The sequence below is a fragment of the Canis lupus genome, chromosome 20 (genome assembly GCF_048164855.1).
Source record: "Canis lupus baileyi chromosome 20, mCanLup2.hap1, whole genome shotgun sequence".
Lineage (NCBI taxonomy): Eukaryota > Metazoa > Chordata > Mammalia > Carnivora > Canidae > Canis > Canis lupus.
The window spans coordinates 22,723,613-22,744,191 of NC_132857.1; the positions used below are offsets into that span (position 1 = coordinate 22,723,613).

At 36.6% G+C, this 20,579-nt stretch overlaps 2 long non-coding RNA genes across 13 annotated transcripts in view; one reads left to right on the forward strand and one right to left on the reverse strand.

The window, feature by feature from the left end:
- LOC140611753 (uncharacterized) overlaps nt 1-13,787 on the reverse strand; it is a 74,224-nt gene extending 60,437 nt beyond the window's left edge. For 3 of the 4 annotated variants that reach the window (XR_012012904.1, XR_012012905.1, XR_012012902.1), the window contains exons 1-3: nt 13,724-13,787; nt 9,577-9,654; nt 8,083-8,182 (exon numbers count right to left, since the gene is read on the reverse strand). This is a non-coding gene — a long non-coding RNA (uncharacterized lncRNA). The remainder of the gene's footprint in view (nt 1-8,082; nt 8,183-9,576; nt 9,655-13,723) is intronic. The other variant, XR_012012903.1, reaches the window with a different exon arrangement.
- The window catches only part of LOC140611752 (uncharacterized), a 183,980-nt gene that overhangs the window by 131,642 nt on the left and 31,759 nt on the right, over nt 1-20,579 (forward strand). For all 9 annotated transcript variants that reach the window (XR_012012897.1, XR_012012893.1, XR_012012898.1 and 6 more), the window contains one exon: nt 11,287-11,406. This is a non-coding gene — a long non-coding RNA (uncharacterized lncRNA). The remainder of the gene's footprint in view (nt 1-11,286; nt 11,407-20,579) is intronic.

The following is a 20,579-nucleotide window of genomic DNA, read 5'->3' on the forward strand; positions in this document are numbered from 1 at the left end:
AGGTTGTGTTGCCAGATACAGTTTTGATTGAGAAAGATGTAGATCTTTTTCTTCTCCAAGAATCCACAGGCTATACAATCAGTACATAAGTAGTATAAGAAGTAAAGACTAATAAAAATCATAAAAATATGCAGATAAAGTTCTGCAGCAGTTCTGAAGAAATTAGAGTGGGCTAAATAGAGGAGTTGGCATCTGACATAGACCAAAGTTAATGTATTGACCTAGAAGCATGAAGAGCATAGACAGAGCAAGGAACCTGACCAAATTCATAGCAATAAGATTTCACAAAGAGTTTGGTGAAATAGAGAGCCTCCCAAGCTCTGAGTGGAATGTTGACACTTAACCCTTTCAGACTTAGCCTTCCAGATGTTAACTACCTTGTATTTGGCATTAAATTGGATCCACAGTGGCTGGTGGGTATAATGAAAGAAGTCACATTCAATGAAAAGGTACCTGTCTGCTTATTTTGCACACACAGGCCTCTGCTAGGTGCTACAGGAATATCCATAAACATTTATTTTCTATATGCTCCATAATTATGTTATGAAATCAGCATTGCTAAGGCCAGGATCCAAATCTGCTGGCTAACAGTATTTTTACTCCTGGGTTAGTTCTATTTATGGACTGTGGGTTGAGGAGATATACTGTGATGTCATTTCCAACGTACATAGAAAAGGAGAATGTAGTTGTAACAGAATGGGATGATACACATTGCTCTACCTGGTAAAATGGGCCAAAGCCTAGCCACTGACTACAGATCCCCAGGGGACTGCGGTTGAGACACCTGGCGGATGGCTCCCACAATATGCTTCCTCCTCTGCCTGTGAGTACATCACTCAAAAGATTTTATGTGTGGAGCTACTAACCATAAAAGGAATGAATGTAATTTTAGTCATGACACTTCTCCAGAAAATTAATTTTTTCTTAGTCTATCAAACGACCTATGATAGGATATTCAAATTCAACTTTTCAGTTTTCTCCCAAGTTTCATCTCACCTGCAGAAAAGATGACTCTGAGATTCCTGTCTATGGTTATTTCTTGGACAAGTTTGGGTCTGAGACATTCTGGACCTCAGTAATGAGTGAACGGAAGGCCTAGTTTCACCCCAGACACATGAAATATTGAAGCTGGAGCAACAGGAATTTCTAGATGGCTCCTATAGATGCTCTAACCATCTGTAGCTGAAGGCATCCCTCTTCTCCCCAGCTGCACCACCTATTTGGTATAGACTTCTGTCCCCACCTGTGTGAACTCAGTGCAGAGGTGGAGCCTGAGCCTGAAGACAGCGATACAGAGGCATGTTTCCCAGGGAATTCAATGCAGTTCCTGCTGACCCCTGAGTGGAGGACCTGCCACCAGCATGAGTAAGCTGAGAAACCAGAGGAGAGAAATTAAATTCTTAAAACTTTAAAAGACAGGCTTCTGTGTAATATAATCTAGCCATTTTAGGGTCCGAACAAGAAATTGGTGCATCTGATTGATTTATCTTACCCTTGAAACCTGCCCAGATGTGGCATCCAGGTGATTTAGTGCCTTGTGTTTGGTTAGTACAGCAGGCATAGGAATCTAGCCATGAAAACATGGAGAATTGGAAAATCAAGCTGCCCAGGGGAAATGGTGTTATAGTATGTATGTGAATGCAATTCAGGTAATTTTCCTTAAGATAATAATGGGGAGGTTCCTATTTCTACTAATATGTTCAAGTCTTTTCTACTAGAATGTAGATTTGATGAGGAACGAAGCTATGTCCTCCTTGTCCTGTAACTCCTACCCACAGGAGAGTGGTTTTCTAGACCAGCAGGATCAGTATCACCTGGGAAATTGTTAGAAACTTGTTAGGATCCAAAGTACAAATTTTCATGCCCTTCTCCTTATCTATCATATCACAAACTCTGGAAGTGGGGATACAACAATTTGTGTTATAATAAGCCTGCCAGGGGATTCTGATGCAAGATATTCCTGGCACATAGTAGACATATATCAAGATGTGCTAAAGGATGAAGCAGTAATAACATAAGAGAGTAAACATTTCTGTTTTGTAAAAACATATGCAAAGCACTGATGAAAGGTGTTTCTCTTACAGCATGAATTTTTATAATGTAAATAAAGAATAACTGGACTGGTTTATTAAGAAACACAGTTTGCACTACATGCAGAAATGCTGGTATAAATTTCACAGCAATCAGGAGTTACCTCTAACCCTGTGTTATCAGTGAAGATCTGTTTCTCAGGGCAAGGATGTAGTTGCTTTATACCTGGCCATTGAGCTTTTGTTTTATCCTTTCATATATTAGTGGTTGTTGCCAGCTATAATTTATTCTGATTTCGCATATGGGTATATTAACTTCAAAAAATAGTTTGCATTTCTTAAGCAAAGGCAAAGTTCATGAACATTTGTGTGACTGATGGGTCCAGCTGGTGATAGAAGAACAGACTGTCCCTCCTCTTGGTGATCACTAGCAAACTTGTTCATTCTTTAGATGCTGCTCGGTAATCAACTGTGTATTTTTGTCAGTCTGCAAGGAAACTATCAACTAACTCAGAAAGATAAGTATCTTTCTTATCACTGTAATTGCAATTAGAAAATGAGTTTGCCATATTTGACACTCTAGACCTCTACCATCACTTCTCCCCTTCCCATTTAAATAATGGATTCAACAACATAATTGGATAGTATAACTTTTTAGGAGCTAAATTCTTAAGTTATAAGAACAAAGTAGCATGTAATATTCTAAATAGGATGTACAGTCTACAAATATCAGTGACAGAAATCTTGAAATAAATCATAGCTGACGGCAAAACCATACATCTCCTGTAACTTTTCCTAATAGAGTCAAGAATCTGATTTGTTGAAACTATTAGGTATTCCTTAATTATTCGGCTCAGTGAACAGAGCTGAGCAAAATATACCAAACATAATCTGTTAGCTAAGTCAGGATTTAGACACTTGAAAATAGATTATGTTTGTATTCCAAATCAGATCATGTATTTATTCAGAGCATATGATGTACAGCTTACCATGTTAATGTGCTGGTGGGAAATATAATGAGTATCAGAAACCTTTTCTGACCCGAAGAATTGGCACAAAACATAGACTCAAATACACTGAGAGTTCTAACATCCTATGCATTGCTAATATAGGACATTTCTAATTTTTAAGTCTATATAGGCAATTCAATTTAGTTATTTAACACTCAACATGTATGGCTTGAACTCATGACCCCAAGATCGAGAGTCACAGGCTCCATGGCCTGAGCCAGTCAGGTGCCCCAAGGCAATTATATTTTTCTTTCAGGAAGGAAGGTTTATTTATGTATAAGTTCAATATGTCCATAACAGTTGCCATGCCAGTAAATACCATATATTAAATTGAGCTATATGAAATTGTCTTTGGGTAGGTCAAAATCATAGAATATTAGCAATTTGGGATCCCTGGGTGGCGCAGCGGTTTAGCGCCTGCCTTTGGCCCAGGGCGCGATCCTGGAGACCCGGGATCGAATCCCACATCAGGCTCCCGGTGCGTGGAGCCTGCTTCTCCCTCTGCCTGTGTCTCTGCCTCTCTCTCTCTCTCTCTGTGTGACTACCATAAAAAAAAAAGAATATTAGCAATTTCATATGGCTCAATATAACATTGTTTTAAAAGATGGCTTTACATTTTTTGAAATATTGTGCTTTATGTTTGACTAATGTTGCCATGAATTCTCTCTGTGGATGACTTTCAGAAGTCTGCATAATTTCTGTTTACTTGCATTCCTCATCCTATAATGTACTTTGAAACCATATGAGTGAACATTTGAGGAAGATTTTTAGTGTCTTGTTCTATCACAAATTAATACTATTGAGTGGCTTTGAAGGGTTATTTAAGCTTCAAAAATATATAGTCCTGGGACGTCTGGGTGGCTCAGCAGTTGAGCATCTGCCTTCAGCTCAGGGAGTGATCCTGGGGTCCCAGGGTCAAGTCCCACATTGGGCTCCCCACAGGGAGCCTGCGTCTCACTCTGCCTGTGTCTCTGCCTCTCTCTGTGTCTCTCTTGAATAAATAAATAGATATTATATATATATATATATATATATATATATATATATATAGTCCAGTAAGAGAGTACTTTATCAAATAAGAGGAGCCCAGCACAGAGGAGACATTTCATATTGCTTAACATTCAAATTTTACCTATATGTTATTAAATTGATGTGAACAATTTAAGAAATGGTCTTATACTCATTTTTACAGTAAAGTAATTTTTCAATTATGTTAAATTTGACTTTGAATTTCACATATTGCCATTTTATTTTAGCACCTCTTTAATCACTGTTTTGTGAATTGAATAAATTAAAATATGTAATTGAGTTTTTAGAAATATTAGCAACTTATTTTAATATTCAACTTGATGACATCATCAGTGGAAGATGAGATTTGAGGCTTTTGCTTTTGAGAATCTAAATGATCATTTGGATTCTTTATTTTGTAAAAGAAAAAAAAATAAAAGTGAATAGTGCAGAGATTGAGATTACACCACAAACCTCCCCACATCTACTCCAAAGAAAGTTCCATTAATTCAGATTTTAGAAAAAGATAATAAATTTCTTTATAGTTACATTTTATTTTTTTATTTTTTTAATAATAAATTTATTTTTTATTGGTGTTCAATTTGCCAACATACAGAATAACATTTTAAAATCCAGCATAAAGTTTAATGACCATTTTAACTACATTTTGAATGCTTTATTTAGTTTATTCAATTTCACATAATGCTTCTCTGCATTGAAAACCTCTTTTCTTTACAATCTCTGCTAACTTCTATTTCTCTAAAATAAATTCCAAATTATTTAGCTTCATATTCAAGATCCTTCAACATCCAGACCCCATCTATCTTGCAACATTGCTATATAGAACCTTCATTTCATTCAAATTTGTTTTTTGATATTAAATCAGCAAATAACCACAATGAGGTACCACTTCACACGCATTAGTGTGACTACTGTTGGTAAAACAGAAAGTAACCAGTGTTGATGAGGAAGTGAGAAAATTGGAAATAGTGAGCATGTGAAGTGGCGCAGCTGCTGTAGAAAACAGTATGGCAGTTCTTCAAAAATTAAAAGTGGAATTACTGTATGAGCCAGCAGTTTCACTTCTGGATGATATATATCCAAAAGAATTGAAAGCAGAGTCTCAAAGAGACATTTGTATGCCTGTGTTCATAGCATCTTTATTTACAACAGCCAAAAGGTGGAAGCAACTCCCATCTATTTACAGGTGAATGAATAAACAAAACATGGTTTTTACAAATAATCAAATGTTACTAATCCTTTAAAAGGGGGATGATGACACCCTCTATAATGGATGAACCTTGAAGATATTATGTTATCACAAAAACACAAGCACTGCATCACTCCCCTCCCAGGAGACACCTAGCATAGTCAAATTCATAGAGGCAGAAAATAGCATAGTGGTTCCAGGAGCTGAGGGAAGGTGGGGATGGGGAGTTGTTTGATGGGTACCGAGTTTTAGCTTCACAAGATGAAAAATTTTGAAGTTCTGTGTCACGATGTCAATGTACTTAAAACCACTTACCCATACACTTTAAATAGTTGAGATGGTTAACTTTATCTCATGCATTTTTTACCACCATTTTAAAAAATTAAGTGAATAGATAATTTTTTAATGTTCCAATAATAATAATAATAATAATAATAATAATAATATTCCTATATCTAAAGCAAGTCCTTAGAAAGTGGTTTCCGGGATCCCTGGGTGGCGCAGCGGTTTGGCGCCTGCCTTTGGCCCGGGGCGTGATCCTGAAGACCCAGGATCGAATCCCACATAGGGCTCCCGGGGCATGGAGCCTGCTTCTCCCTCTGCCTGTGTCTCTGCCTCTCTCTCTCTCTCTCTGTGACTATCATAAATAAATAAGAAAAATGTTTGAAAGTGGTTTCCAGTCACTGTGTTGTACACCTAAAATTAATGTGTCAACTATACTTCAGTAAAATAAAATATAAAAATTAAAAATTAGGGGATCCCTGGGTGGCTCAGCGGTTTAGCACCTGCCTTAGCCCAGGGCCTGATCCTGCAGTCCCAGGATCGAGTCCCACATCAGGCTCCCTGCATGGAGCCTGCTTCTCCCTCTGCCTGTGTCTCTGTCTCTGTCTCTGTCTCTCTCTCTCTCTCTCTCTGTCCCTGATGAATAAATAAATAAAATCTTAAAAAAAATTAGGGACACCTACGTGGTTCAGCAGTTGGGCATCTACCTTTGGCTCAAGGTGTGACCCTGGGATCCTGGGATCGAGTCCCACATCGGGCTCCCTGCATGGAGCCTGCTTCTCCCTCTGCCTGTGTCTCTGCCTTTCTCTCTGTGTCTCTTATGAATAAATAACTAAAATATTAAAAAATAAATATGAAAATTAAAAATTAAATACCAAAGGGATGGCTACTAAAATTAGTATGGCAGTTATATAATGTATTGAAAAGTCAGAGATTTCTTGTCTCTTGCTGTTTTAAGGATCTTCTCTTTATCTTTGGAATTTGCAAGCTTAACTATTAAATGTCGAGGTGTTGAATGGTTTTTATTGAATTTGGGGGGGGGATCTGTCTATCTCTTTGATCTGAATTCCTGTTTCCCTTCCCAGATTAGGAAAGTTTTCAGCTATGATTTGTTCAAATACATATCCTGGACCTCTGTCCCTTTCGGCGCCCTCAGGAACCCCAATTAAACGTAGGTTTTTCTTCCTCAGGCTGTCATTTATTTCCCTTAATCTATCCTCATGGTCTTTTATTTCTCTTTTTTCCTCAGTTTCCCTCTTTGCCATCAAATTGTCTTCTATGTCACTCACTCGTTCTTCCCCCTCATTCACCCTCGTCGTTAGGACTTCTAGTTTGGATTGCATCTCATTCAATTGATTTTTAATTTCTGCCTGATTAGATCTAAAGTCTGCAGTCTTGAAGTCTCTTGAGTACTTTATGCTTTTTTCTAGAGCCACCAGTATCTTTATAATAGTGCTTCTGAATTGGCTTTCTGACATTGAATTATAATCCAAATCATGTAACTCTGTGGGAGAGAGAGAGGACTGTTTCTGATTCTTTCTTTTGAGGTGAGGTTTTCCTTCTAGTCATTTTTCTGAGTGCAGAGTGGCCAAAAACAAGTTGTATTGGGAAAAGGAGAAAAAGAGAGGAGAGAAAGAAGGAAAGAAAAGAGAAAAAGAAAAAAGGAAAAAAAAGAAAAGAAAAGAGAAGAAAAAGAGAAAGAAAAAGAAATAAAGGGAAAAAAGGGTGGGGGGCAGCAAACAAATCAAAAAGAAAAAAAACACGGGGGAGTATCTTCTGATTCTGTATACTTTAAGTCCCTTGACTTCCCCTGGAACGTGGCCATCTAGCTGGTCTTCTGGGGGAGCGGCCTGTTGTGCTGATTTTCAGGTATTAGCACTTGGGGGAGCTGCTGTGTCACCTGCCTGGTGCAGGGCTCAGTGGGGATGTTTACCCCGTGAGGCCCCAGGAGGGACAAGTGCAGTGGGCAGAGGCCAGCTCTGGAGCCCTGGAGTCAGCTCCCGCAGTAACTAGGGAGCTCTGCGTCTGCAGGGCCTGGATGCTCCGGGCGGGGCTGCTGATCTGCTTATCTCGGGGCAGGAGCGTCCTTGCTGTCCTGGGCTCTCCTGGCCTCTGCCTGTCCTGGGGGGAGGCCAGATCCTGGGCTGTGTACCCGGCGCCCTGTGCTCCTGGGCCTGCGCTGTTGGAATTGCGATCCTGGCCCCGCAGCCCCCTCTCCGCAGAGCCGCCTGAGCCACCTCCGCGCTGCTCCCAGGTCCAGCCGTGCGCGTGCTGCAGCCCTTGGGGAGCTCGGCGCACTCTCCCCGGGGCGCAGGTGTCTGTTAGTGTCCCAGGGAGCCTGAGGGCATCCCCGCCCTCCTGGGGTCCTGCTCCAACTCCCTGCGAGCCCTTTCCGCCCGGGAAGGTTGGTGCAGCTTCTGCTTCTCCGGGACGGGGCTCTCCTGTCCTGGGGACACTCGCCCGGGCCTCAGCCCGGCTCCTCGCGGGGCCCCGCCCCCCTGGAGGCCTTTGTTTCTTTATTTCGTTTTTCCCGTCTTCCTACCTTGATAGAAGCGTGAACTCTTCTCACTGTAGCATTCCAGCTGTTCTCTCTTTAAAGCTCAGGCCGCATTCGTAGATTATCAGGATGATTTGAAGCTTATCTAGGTAATTTGGTGGGGACAGGTGACGTGGGGACCCTACTCTTCTGCCATCTTGCCCCTCCTCAATCCTCATAAAGTTTCTATGATTAAGCATGGTAATGTACATAATTTAACAGTAAGTATGCAGTGCTAGCTGTTATTACCATTATTATTATTATAATTATTACTGAAGGATTCTTAATTCCTAAAACATTTAATTACAATAAATTCATGACCTTATATTGAAACTTAAACTGAGGTGTGTATGACACACAATAGATATATATAATGTTTCACTTTTGGGCAAATTTTTAAAACATCTGTACTAACATTCTAATGCTCTAATGAATGCTGTATTTACAACCGCAAGACAAGAAAATAGATGCCAATCTGTTCAACAGACTTCATCATTCTTCAACAGATATTTTATTGTATAAATTTTGGGTTTTTGTTGAGTGTGGTTTGGGGCAAATCATAAGATGGGTAAAGGAAATAAAGAACTAAAATTCATTTTTAAATGCTCATTTGCTTAAAGTAATTACCGCACTAATATGCTTTAAGTCTTAGATTAAAAATACATGCTTTAACTCTTAAAAGTATAAATGTACTCATTTATGTCTCTGGGCAATTTATACCTCCTGCATTCTCATTACAGAGGTGACAATGTTCTGATCTCTTATGTGTATTTCCAGACATATTTTAGGCATATATAAACAAATGCATTTTCCTTCCTTTTCACACAAATGCAAGCATACAAAACACTCTTACCTTCTCATCTTTTTTTTTTCACCAAAAGCTGTATAGTGTGTTGGTGTCTATATCAGCACTTAGTAAGCTTGTAAACTCTATGACTTATACAGCTTCACTGGATGGATATATCTAACCAATGTCATCAGACCACAGCTCATGGACAGTTTCGTTAACAGCTGTAACTTCTTGTTATAAACGTACTGAATAAATAGTATTGTCCAATTTAAATCAGTTAGTATGTATGTAGTATACTGGATGATAATTCCAAGGAAAGGAATTGGTAGGTCAAGGATAATGCATGGTAATTAATTTTTAAAAGAAATTTTTCATTTATTTTTGAATATTAATACAGGCATGTAGCACATAACTCAAAAGGAAAAAAATGAATGGTAAAAATAAGACTCTCTCATACCATTTTCCTATATTCATCCAGTTTGTTGGACTGGAGATAATCAGGCTTACCCGCTTTATGTCTAAATATCCTTCCGGAGACAGGTAATGTGTACATGTGTACGGAGAAGAATCCCTATTTTTCAGGCAAGTGTTGTTTTCTGTAGCATAAAAGCTTATGACATCAGAAGACTCTTGCCTAGATGTTTGTTTAAACAGAGATACTGGGCTCGAGGGTAACCGTTCACCCAGGATTGCACATCATGTGGCCTTACCATTCAGTCTCAGCCATCGTAGTCCTTATCAGGAAAAGTGATGCTTCCTGGGAATCTCACTATAGGGCACCGTTTTCCCTGAATGAAGAAGGGATAGTGATGAATTCTGTACCTCCTCACCAAGGATTTTCAAACCTCCTGCCATCCGCCTCTATGCTTGGCATGCAACGTGCATTCTGGGATTCCTCTTCACCATAATTAGAGACATTACTTTCACTACTCCTCTAAATCTTTTATTTCATGTGTCTTGGCCACCCTCTTTCTTAGTTCTGTGTCTAGTGTGTTACATCTCCTAGTAGCTTCCTAAAGAAACGTTAAGGGGGTGGCTATTTTTTTAAGTCATGTACGTTAGCACATCTCTTTAGCTAATTCTCTCAGCTGATTTTTCTGGATATAGACTTCCGAAGCAGTTTTTGAGCTTTCTGATTGCCAATGTTGCTAATGAAAAATTCAGACATTCTGATTCTTCATTCTTTGTTTATGAAATCTTTGTCACTCTCCCCCCCCCCCATGGCAACTTCTGGGATCTTCTTTTTTTGCCTCTACTGTCCTAAAATATCAGAATGCATTACTGGTCTGGCTCACCCATCCTACTGGGTACTTGGAAGGTCCTGTTAATCTGGAATTCGATTCTCTTTAATACTAGTAAATGGTCTTAAATTATATTGCATCATATAATATTCCATTTGTTAAATTATGTTATACATGTTTATTGTGTATAATACATACAGTGATGATGTATGTAGTTTATACTAAATGTGATGTGACATTTATAAGTCAGCATGTAAGTTATTATTATTTTTTTTCAAAATGAACAAGAGTACTATTAAAGAGTGTTTGCAGTCAGTTCAGGAAATCACATATATGCTACTTGCAGAAGAGTTACACCCACAGTAATGATGTCCTCTAAACAATATATATTTTTATATTTTCAAAATATTTTGGCAACAAATGACTAAATTTGACACACCATATTTTATCATTCATCTCTCACACACATACATACAGATACATATCTATAATATTCTACTACTCTATCGCAGAGACTATTCTAGAAATATAATTATTGGTAGGTAACAATATTTTTAAATGAATTAATTCAAGTTCCAAATGTCAAAGTTCACTAACACCTTATTCTTAAAACAGAAATTTATATTGTTTTCTTAAATATTTTACAATCATTTCTGATGTTAAATAAGATAGCTTTTGCTTTTCTATGCTCAAAAATATATAGGGTTATATATAACTTGGATTTAATATACTAATGCAGATTTATAAAATCATAGCATATAATAGCTATGGCCTATAATAAATGTGTAAATATTCATTTTGGATTTTCAGCCCATTATTTCCCCAGATCATCTACCTTCTTACCATAACAAAATTGTTCAGTGTACAAATATTAAGACTGAATTTATGTGATATTATCAATAAGAACGTTCCATCAAGTGCCATACCCCACTGAGGAGTAGAAGTAGACCTCCACTAATAATCTCCCTTTATTGGACAAAATGTCATCATTATATTACATCTCATTATATTTGAAACATATATTTAATTTTCATTTTTAAAAAGCTTAAACACAATTGTACTACATTTCTTTCTTTCTTTTATTACTGTTGCTTTTCATTATTGAAATAATTTGAGAACTAGCATTGGCATTATGCTAAATTATCATTCAAGATTTGTGTTGTTTTGCTTTGTTTTCAGCATGCAGTGACCTGGAGTTCAGGGAATTGGCAAACAGATTGCGGGACTGGTTCAAGGACCTTCATGAAAATGGAAGCCAAAACAAGATGACAAAAGCATTACTGAGGCCTGAGAGAAGCAGTAAGATTTCTAAATATGACATGTGCCATTGTCTTTGACATGGAACTTTATTTCCAATGAATCACTTAGATCAAAACACATATTCCAAAATTTATTCTTTGCTAGGTGCTGAACAAAAATCAGAACATTGCTATTACTTCCAAGCACACTCATAGTATTTTGCAAGGAAATAAAACATTTGTGACAACTCTGATTGGTTAAAAAAAAAGACATATCCCCTCAGAGACGACATTAACTTCCAGTTGAAGTGAAAGAATAAGAATATTTTTCAGTTTTGATAGCAGTGGTAAAGAATAAAACAACACTAGAGATAAAGGTAAGATTGTTCGAGTGCTTGAGATTTTTACAGACACAATTAGTCCCCCCTCCACACACACAGGCCACCCTTTACGTGATGACTCTGCAGGCATTTCTACTTTTCTACCAAAAAGCCAGTAGACAAGAGTTCTTTCAACAACAGAGTGCAAATCAAATTCATTTTTAAAAGAAGAAAATAAGCTATATGAAGATTATATGAATCTTTTATCATCTGTATAATTTCCTCAGTGTTTTCTAATTCCTTAGAAGTAGGAAATGGTGATTGAAGTAAAGCACTTGTTATGAAAATTGTATGAACTTTAATTCTATATTTTTCATTTATAGAAATGTTATTACACATTTAATACATGTAAAAGAAAGATATTGAAATATGAGCTTAATCTGAGGAGGCTTCAAAGATTGAATATTTGCTCTGAAATATAAGAAGAGGTGGTGGGGCAATAATTAGAAGCAGCATCTTTTAGTTGACCAAGTCCCAAGTGTGCCCCCTTCTTTGCTCATTGTGACATGACCCATTCACTCTACTTTGCAATCCTCAAATAGCACTTTCTTTTTTTATTATATTTTATTTACTTATTCCTGAGAGACACACAGAGAGAGGCAGAGACACAGGCAGAGGGAGAAGCAGGCTCCATGCAGGGAGCCCGATGCGGGACTCGATTCCAGGACCCCAGGGGTCACGCCCTGAGCCACAGACAGACGCCCAACCACTGTGCTACCCAGGGGTCCCCTCAATAGCACTTTCTAACAAAATCACCTCATAGATGGTCATGGTTATCCATTCGCTATGGTCTCCAAATACCTCACTTTTTTTTGTCTTCTCATCCAGGGATTTTCTAAAATCCCAACCTTTTGTATTTATGAATCTGATATATGTTCTTAACTAATTTAATAGTTCTTTTTAACTAAACTAATTCAGCTACCACTGATAGACATGATAATTATCTTTGAACATGTGATGACGATGTATATATGTTTCTTCTCATGAACTTCAGAAAGAGATTATAGTATTCCCCTACCCTGTAGGAGTGTTTCTCAGGTGTGTCTCAGGTGTGTCTTTGGAATCATTGATTACATTTATACCAGATGCTAATTTTTTGGATACCTTGAGTATAGGTAAAATGACTAACCTTACTTAATAGAAACAACAGAGTATGTTTGTCTCTGCATTCATAAAGCAAACACATCTGGGGTCGCGTAAAAGTTTGTTCCAGACCCTTACATATCGATCTTTAAAAATTAATGTCTACACCTACCCTACCAATTCTCAGACTTGAATATTTGTATTTCTTGATCTCAAATTTCTCCTTTAAACTTAAGACTAGTGATCTCTCCCATATTTGGAGGTGGATAGAAGGAGAGCTCCTGGAACACTCAGCACAGTGCCTGGTTAATTGTACACAGTCATAAATACCATTTTCCTTTCCGGCTTCTTGTTTCAAGAAATGAGGCACTCTTGATATAGTGGGTTATTTACAAGAAACTTGTAGGTAGCTGAATATCTTTGGAAAGTAAATGAAAAACTGGACATAGGATTATTTTTACTACTTGAAATGGTCAGAGGCCAACTAGGAGTAAGAGATGAAATCCATTCAGAGATAAGACAAATCACTAGAAGAAAAATGGAGGATTGCCTCAATTCCTCAGAATTGGACATCATCTGAGTGTATTCTTTCCTGACTCAAATCATACTTAATTTGTGAACCAACCCACGATATTATATTCTATTTCCTTCATATTTTTATTTTTCCTTCACAGCATTTCTCAGTATCTACTGCAGTAGTAATCTACATGTTTATTTGGATTCTCTCTCTCCCTCTCTCTCTCTCTCCCCTCCCCCTCTCTCTTTCACACACACACACACACACACTAGATGACAGAAATCTTTACTGACCATCGTACTATAGGAGTAGAGTGGTTTGGTACATAGCACTGCTAAATAAAAACAAATACTAGTATTAATGGAAGAAACAAAGAAACCATCAAAATGCTGCATTACCTGGATGTACCACAATTTAATCAGCTTTCCTCTTAAGAATGTTTATTGTTTCCATTATTTTCTCCATGACGACCAATTCTGCAGCTGATTGTTATGCTTTTATTTCTAAGAAAGATTCCAAGAAGTGCAAGTGATGGGTCAACATGTGCATGCAGTTCAAATGCTAAATGATAATAGATGTTGCAGGTTGCTTTGCAAAACAAAAAATCTTAAGGTATTTCTAAGATTAGGGTAACTCACAACATGGGAGTTACCTTTTGTCTTCATCCCTGGCAGCAAAAATATTAACCATTCTTTTTAACGTTTCCATTCTGGTGAGCATGCTGTTATAGTTCATTATTAATCCCATTTGCATTCCCTTGATTAGTAGTGAATTTGAACATAAAATATTAGTGGAGGAGAACTTTCATACAGCAAAACGATATAAAATGACTCATTCAGCTCAGGCTACTCTAATAAAATACTATAGACTAGGCGGATTAAACAGTTGACATTTCAAGAATTCTGGAGGCTGGGGAAGTCCTACATCATGATGCTGGCAGATTGGATTCTGGATTCTTTTCTCATGGTGGAATCAGAAAAAGATCTCTCTAGGGCCTCTTCTTATGAAGGCACCAATCCCCTCACGTAGGCTCCACCTTCATGACCAACTGCCCCCAAAGGCCCATCTCCAAATGCCATCCAGCTAGGGGATAGGACTTCATCGTATGCATTTTGGGAGGACACGATTCAGTACAGAGCACCAAACAAAACAGCACACATACACCTGGAAAAACCACTAGTTATGTCAACTTACAAGTTCCATTTTAAGAAAGGTATATTGATGACTTCCATTATAATTGTTTTTAATCATTCCTTCTAGTATTTTGGGGAGTTTTTGCTATATGTGCTTGCTACTCTATTTCTTAAATATATAGATTTATTTATGTTCTATCCATTAATAAATTATGCTTATCACTTTATTTTATGATACTATATTCTACTTACTGCTTTTTTGCACAGATTTCACCTAATCTGATAGTAATATTATCACTCCTACATTTAATTTTATTGCATTTGCCCAATATATTTGGAAACATTTTTTGTCAATCTTTCTTTATTACTTAGAACTAAATGTCTTTCTTGTAAGCATCCATAATTGAGCTGTGAGTTTTCAATATGACGGTAAGAAAACTGAGTGACTTTTATAATCAAGATATAACAATAAAGTCAACAAAAAGCACAGAAAAAAAAGCACAGAAAAATATTCTGATAAAACACAGAATGTTTGCCATAGGAGATTACCCAGAAGACAAAGAAAACCTTGTTATCACAATTTCTGGTTAAGAAAAGACCAATAATCTAAGAGAAAATTGTCATTTTAAAAGAGAAACAAAATTTTAGTTTTACATCTGTATAATATTTGATACTAATTTTAATTTTTTCTATAATAAATCTTTCAAATATTAGTGAGCCCTGACTATGAAAATAGTTTCAAGGATCCTTTTATAATATTTTGTATTCATATACCATTTGGTCTTATGCATTTTTGTAACAGTAAGTCATTTTATTTTAGAATAAAACTATGTTTTTTAACAAAGTCATATCTTTCATACCTTGCATATCAAGTTGCTTATATCATTATTTTTTCCTACTAGAGTATTACTTATATAGATATTATCATTTGAAATTACAGTAATTTTTATTTTATATAGAAAACTATGAAGTAGATAATTTTGAACTGTCATGCATTAGTATTTTGCAGATTAAGAGGATTTATAAATATATATTTTATGCTTTTTATACCCATATCATTTTTTATATGTAGCTTTTTAAGTTGCAAAAATGAACATGTTTATTAACATACCCAAATATATAAAAATGAAACTACAAAATTAGTTTGAATCATAAAAATTAGAGGCAAACAGTATATAAATTTAAATTTCTCTAGTAGATGTAATGCTAACTTATTGAATCAATATACCTATTTCAATTTAAGACAAATATGTTCCAGTAGAATATAAATGTATGCTTACAGTATATGTAATGCTGATAACTCTGAAGATACAGTTTTTTTATTAATTTTTAAAGGTTTTTATTTATTCATGAGAGACAGACAGAGAGAGAGAGAGAGGCAGAGACATAGGCAGAGTGAGAAGCAGGCTCCCCATGGGAAGCCCAATATGGGACTCGATCCCAGGACCCTGGGATCAACAGCTGAGCCACCCAGGCATCCCAGTTTTTTTATTAAAAAATATTAAATTAGTTTCTTTTACAAAAGTTTATACTATGCTAATTGAATTTTTAAATTTTTAAATTTTTTTAAGTTGACCTACAATGTTATGTTATTTTCAGGTGTACAACATAGTGATTCAACTTCTTTATACATGACATTAGGTTCCCCAGAAATGTACCTACCATGTGTCCCAAACATCACTATTAAATTACTACCGACTATATTCCATATGTTGTATCTCTCATTCCCATGACTTGCTTATTCCATAACTGGAAGCCTGTACTTCCCACTTTCCTTTACCCATTTTGTCCAGCCCATCACCTCCCAGTCCTCTGACAACCATTGGTTTTTCTGTATTTTTAGATCTGGTTCTACTTTTTGTTTGTTTATTTCATTCTTTAGATTCCATAAGTAAGTGAAATCATGTAGTATTTTTCTTAGTCTGACTCATTTCACTTAGTATAACATCCTTTATATCATCCATGGCTATATGATATTTATATTATATATATATCATATAATTTATATATATTTATATTATATATAATTTATAAATATTAAATGTATACATACACTACATTTTCCTTATCCTTTTGTCTATTGATGAACATAGGTTGCTTACATATCTTGGCTCTTGTAGATAATGCTGCAGTAAATATAAGGGTGCATCTATCTCTTTGAACTGATGTTTTGTTTTGTTTTTTAAAGATTTTATTTTCTCCCTCTGCCTGTGTCTCTGTCTCTCTCTCTCTCTTTCTCTCTCTCTCTCTGTGACTATCATAAATAAATAAAAATTTTTAAAAAATTTAAAAAAGGGATCCCTGGGTGGTGCAGCGGTTTGGTGCCTGCCTTTGGACCAGGGCGCGATCCTGGAGACCCGGGATCAAATCCCACATCGGGCTCCCGGTGCATGGAACCTGCTTCTCCCTCTGCCTGTGTCTCTGCCTCTCTCTCTCTCTCTCTCTCTGTGACTATCATAAATAAATAAAAATGAAAAAAATTAAAGATTTTATTTATTTATTCATGAGAGACACAGAACTGGGCTAAAGGCAGACACTTAACTTCTGAGCCACCCAGGGTCCTGAACTGATGTTTTGTATACTTTGGGTAAATACCTTTGTGAAATTATTGGATCATGTGGTACTTTTATTTTTATTTTTTTTTAGGAATGTCCATACTGGTTTCCACAGTGATGTTAGCAATTTACATTCTTGCCAATAGTGTACAAGAGTTCTTTTTGTCTACATCCTCACTAACACTTGTTGTTTTTTGCCTTATTTTAGCTGTACTGACAGGTATGAGGTGACATCTCATTGTGGTTTTGATTTGCATTTCCTTGATGATGAGTGATGTTGAGCATTTCTTGTATATTTATGGGCCATCTGTATGTCTTATTTGGAAAAAATGTCTATTCATGTCCTTTGCCCATTTTTTAAAAATCAGACTGCTTGTTTTTTTTTTTCTGATGTTGAGTTGCTTAAGTTCTTTGTGTATTTTGGATATTAGCCCTCTATTAGGTCATTTGCAATTATCTTCTCCTATTCAGTAGGTCACCTTTTTTGTTGATAGTTTCCTTCACTGTGCAAAAGTGTTTTATTTTGATGTAGTCTCAATAGATTATTTTTGCCTCTGTATTCCATGTCTTAGAAGACATATCTATAGAGTGTTGCTATGGCCAATGTCAGAGAAATTACTACCAATGTTGTCTTCTAGGATTTTCAGGTTTCATGGTTTCATATCTTTAATCCATTTTGAGTTCATTTTTTGTATATGATGTTAAAAAGTGATCCAGTTTCATTCTTGTGCATGTAGTTCTATAGTTTTCCCAGTACCACTTATTGAAGAAATGGTCTTTTTAAAACATTAAGTTCATTAGAAGGTTTTTTTTATTTCTAAAAATTTTAGTAATATATAATTAATATAAGCACTTACTATTCCTAAGCTAATCACAATACACATTTCTTAAGTGATTTTATAATCTAATTTGAGAATACCATCTGAAGATAGGGGAAAAATACACATACACACCCCTGCACATTCATGCATACACATAAAGATTGTGTTTACAGAGGATAGAATAGATTGTAGTTATAGTTAAATATGAGACCAATGCTCTACAAAGTATTTTGCAATTTGTCGAGATATCAGAAGGAAATAGTCCTTGGAGAAGCAGGCTCCATGCATCCATTAATCTGTTGATGGACATCTGGGCTCATCCATTCTTCTTTATCCATTCCTCTGTTGATGGACATCTGGGCTCTTTCCATGGTTTGCTCTTGTGGACACTGCTGTTATAAATGTAGGGGTGCAGGTGCCCCTTTGAAACATTATTTTTGTATCCTTTGGGTAAATATTTAGTAGTGCAATTGCTAGGTCATAGTGTAGTTCTATCTTTAACCTTTTGAGGAACCTCCATACTCTTTGCCAAAATGGCTGCATGAGGTTGCATTCCACCAACAGTGTATAAGGATTCCCCTTTCTCTGAATCCTTGCCAACATCTATTGTATCCTGAGTTGTTAATTTTAGCCATCTGACAGGTGTGAGGTGGAATCTCAGTGCAGTTTTGATTTTATTTCCTTGATGATTAGTGATGTTGAGATTTTTTTCATGTATCTGTTGGCCATTTGTATGTCTTCTGTGGAGAAATGGCTGTTCATGCCTTTGGCCCATTTCTTTTTTTTTTTTTTTAATTTTTATTTATTTATGATAGTCACACAGAGAGAGAGAGAGAGAGAGAGAGAGGCAGAGACATAGGCAGAGGGAGAAGCAGGCTCCATGCACTGGGAGCCCGACATGGGATTCGATCCTGGGTCTCCAGGATCGCGCCCTGGGCCAAAGGCAGGCGCTAAACCGCTGCGCCACCCAGGGATCCCCTTTGGCCCATTTCTTAACTGGATTTTTTGTGTTTTGGGTATTGAGTTTGATAAGTTCTTTATCGATCTTGGATACTAGCCCTTTAATCTGATGTATCATTTGCAAATACCTTCTCCCATGCCATAAGATGCCTTTTAATTTTGTTGATTGTTCCCTTTGCTGTGCAGCAGCTTTTTATCTTGATGAAATCCCAATTTCCTCATCTCTCCATCCATCTTTTGTTTCCCTTGCCTTTAGAGACATGCTTGCAAGAAGTTGCTTCGGCACAGGTCACAGAGGCTGCTGCCTGTGTTCTACTCTAGGATTCTGATGGTTTCCTATCTGACATTTAGGTCTTTCATCCATTTTGAGTTTATTTTTATGTATGCTGTAAGAAAATGTTCCAGTTTCATTCTTTTGCATGTTGCGCCCCAATTTTCCCAACACCGTTTGTTGAAAAGACTTTTTTTTGTATTGGATATTCTTTCCCACTTTGTTAAAGATTAGTGACCATAGAATTGAGGGTCCATTTCTGGGTTCTCTATTCTGTTCCATTGATCCATGTGTCTATTTTTGTACCAGTACCATATTGTCTTGATGATTGAAGCTTTTTAATACAGCTTGAATTCTGGAATTATGATGCCTCCAGCTTTGGTCTTCTTTTTCAACATTGCTTTGGCTATTCAGAGTCTTTTCTGCTTCCATACAAATGTTAGAATTGTTTGTTCCAGCTCCGTGAAAAATGCTGACGTTATTTTGATGGAGATTACATCGAATGTGTAGATGATTTGAGTAGGATATACATTTTAACAATATTTGTTCTTCCAATCCATAAGTACAGAATGTTATTCTATTTCTTCATCTCTTTCTAAATTTCTTTCATAAGTGCCCTATGGTTTTCATAGCACACCTGTTTGGATAGGTTTATTCCTAGGTATCTTATGGTCTTTGGTGCAGGAAGGAATAGAAAATATGAACAGACTCATAACTGGAAAAGAAATTGCATGAGTAATAAAAAATCTCCCAACATATGAGAATCTATGGCTGAATGGCTTCCTTGGGGAATTCTTCCAAAAATTTAAATAAATAATACCAGCCACTGTGGAAAACAATATGAAGGTTCCTCAAAAAGATAAAAATAAAACTACCCTGAGACCCAACAATTGAACTATTAGATATTTATCCAAACGATACAAAAATAGTAATTTGAAGGGGTTCATGCACCCCAATATTTATAGCAGCAATGTCCACATAACCAAACTATGGAGAGAGCCCAGATGTCCATCAACAGATGAATGGATAAAAAAGATGTGAGATTCCTATCTATCTAATCTATCTATAATGGAATCAAAAAGAATGAAATCTTGCCATTTGTAATGACATGGATGGAACTAGAGGTTATTATGGCGAGCAAAATAAGTCAGTCAGAGAAAGATAAGTACCACAATTTCACATATGATTTAATTCATATGTGGAATTTAAGAAACAAAAGAAAAAAACAGATGACTATAGGGGAAGGGAAGGAAAAATAAAATAAGATAACACAAAGAGGGAGTCAAACCATAAGAGCCTCTTGACTATAAGGAACAAAGACTGCACCAAAAAGGAGAATTATAGACCACTATCTCTGATGAACATCGACATGAAAATTCTCAACAAAATACTCCCTAATAGAATCCAACAATACATTAAAAGGATTATTCACCAGGACTAAATGGGATTCATTCCTGGGATACAGGCATGTTTTAATATTCAAATATCAAGCAATGTGATATACCACGTTAATA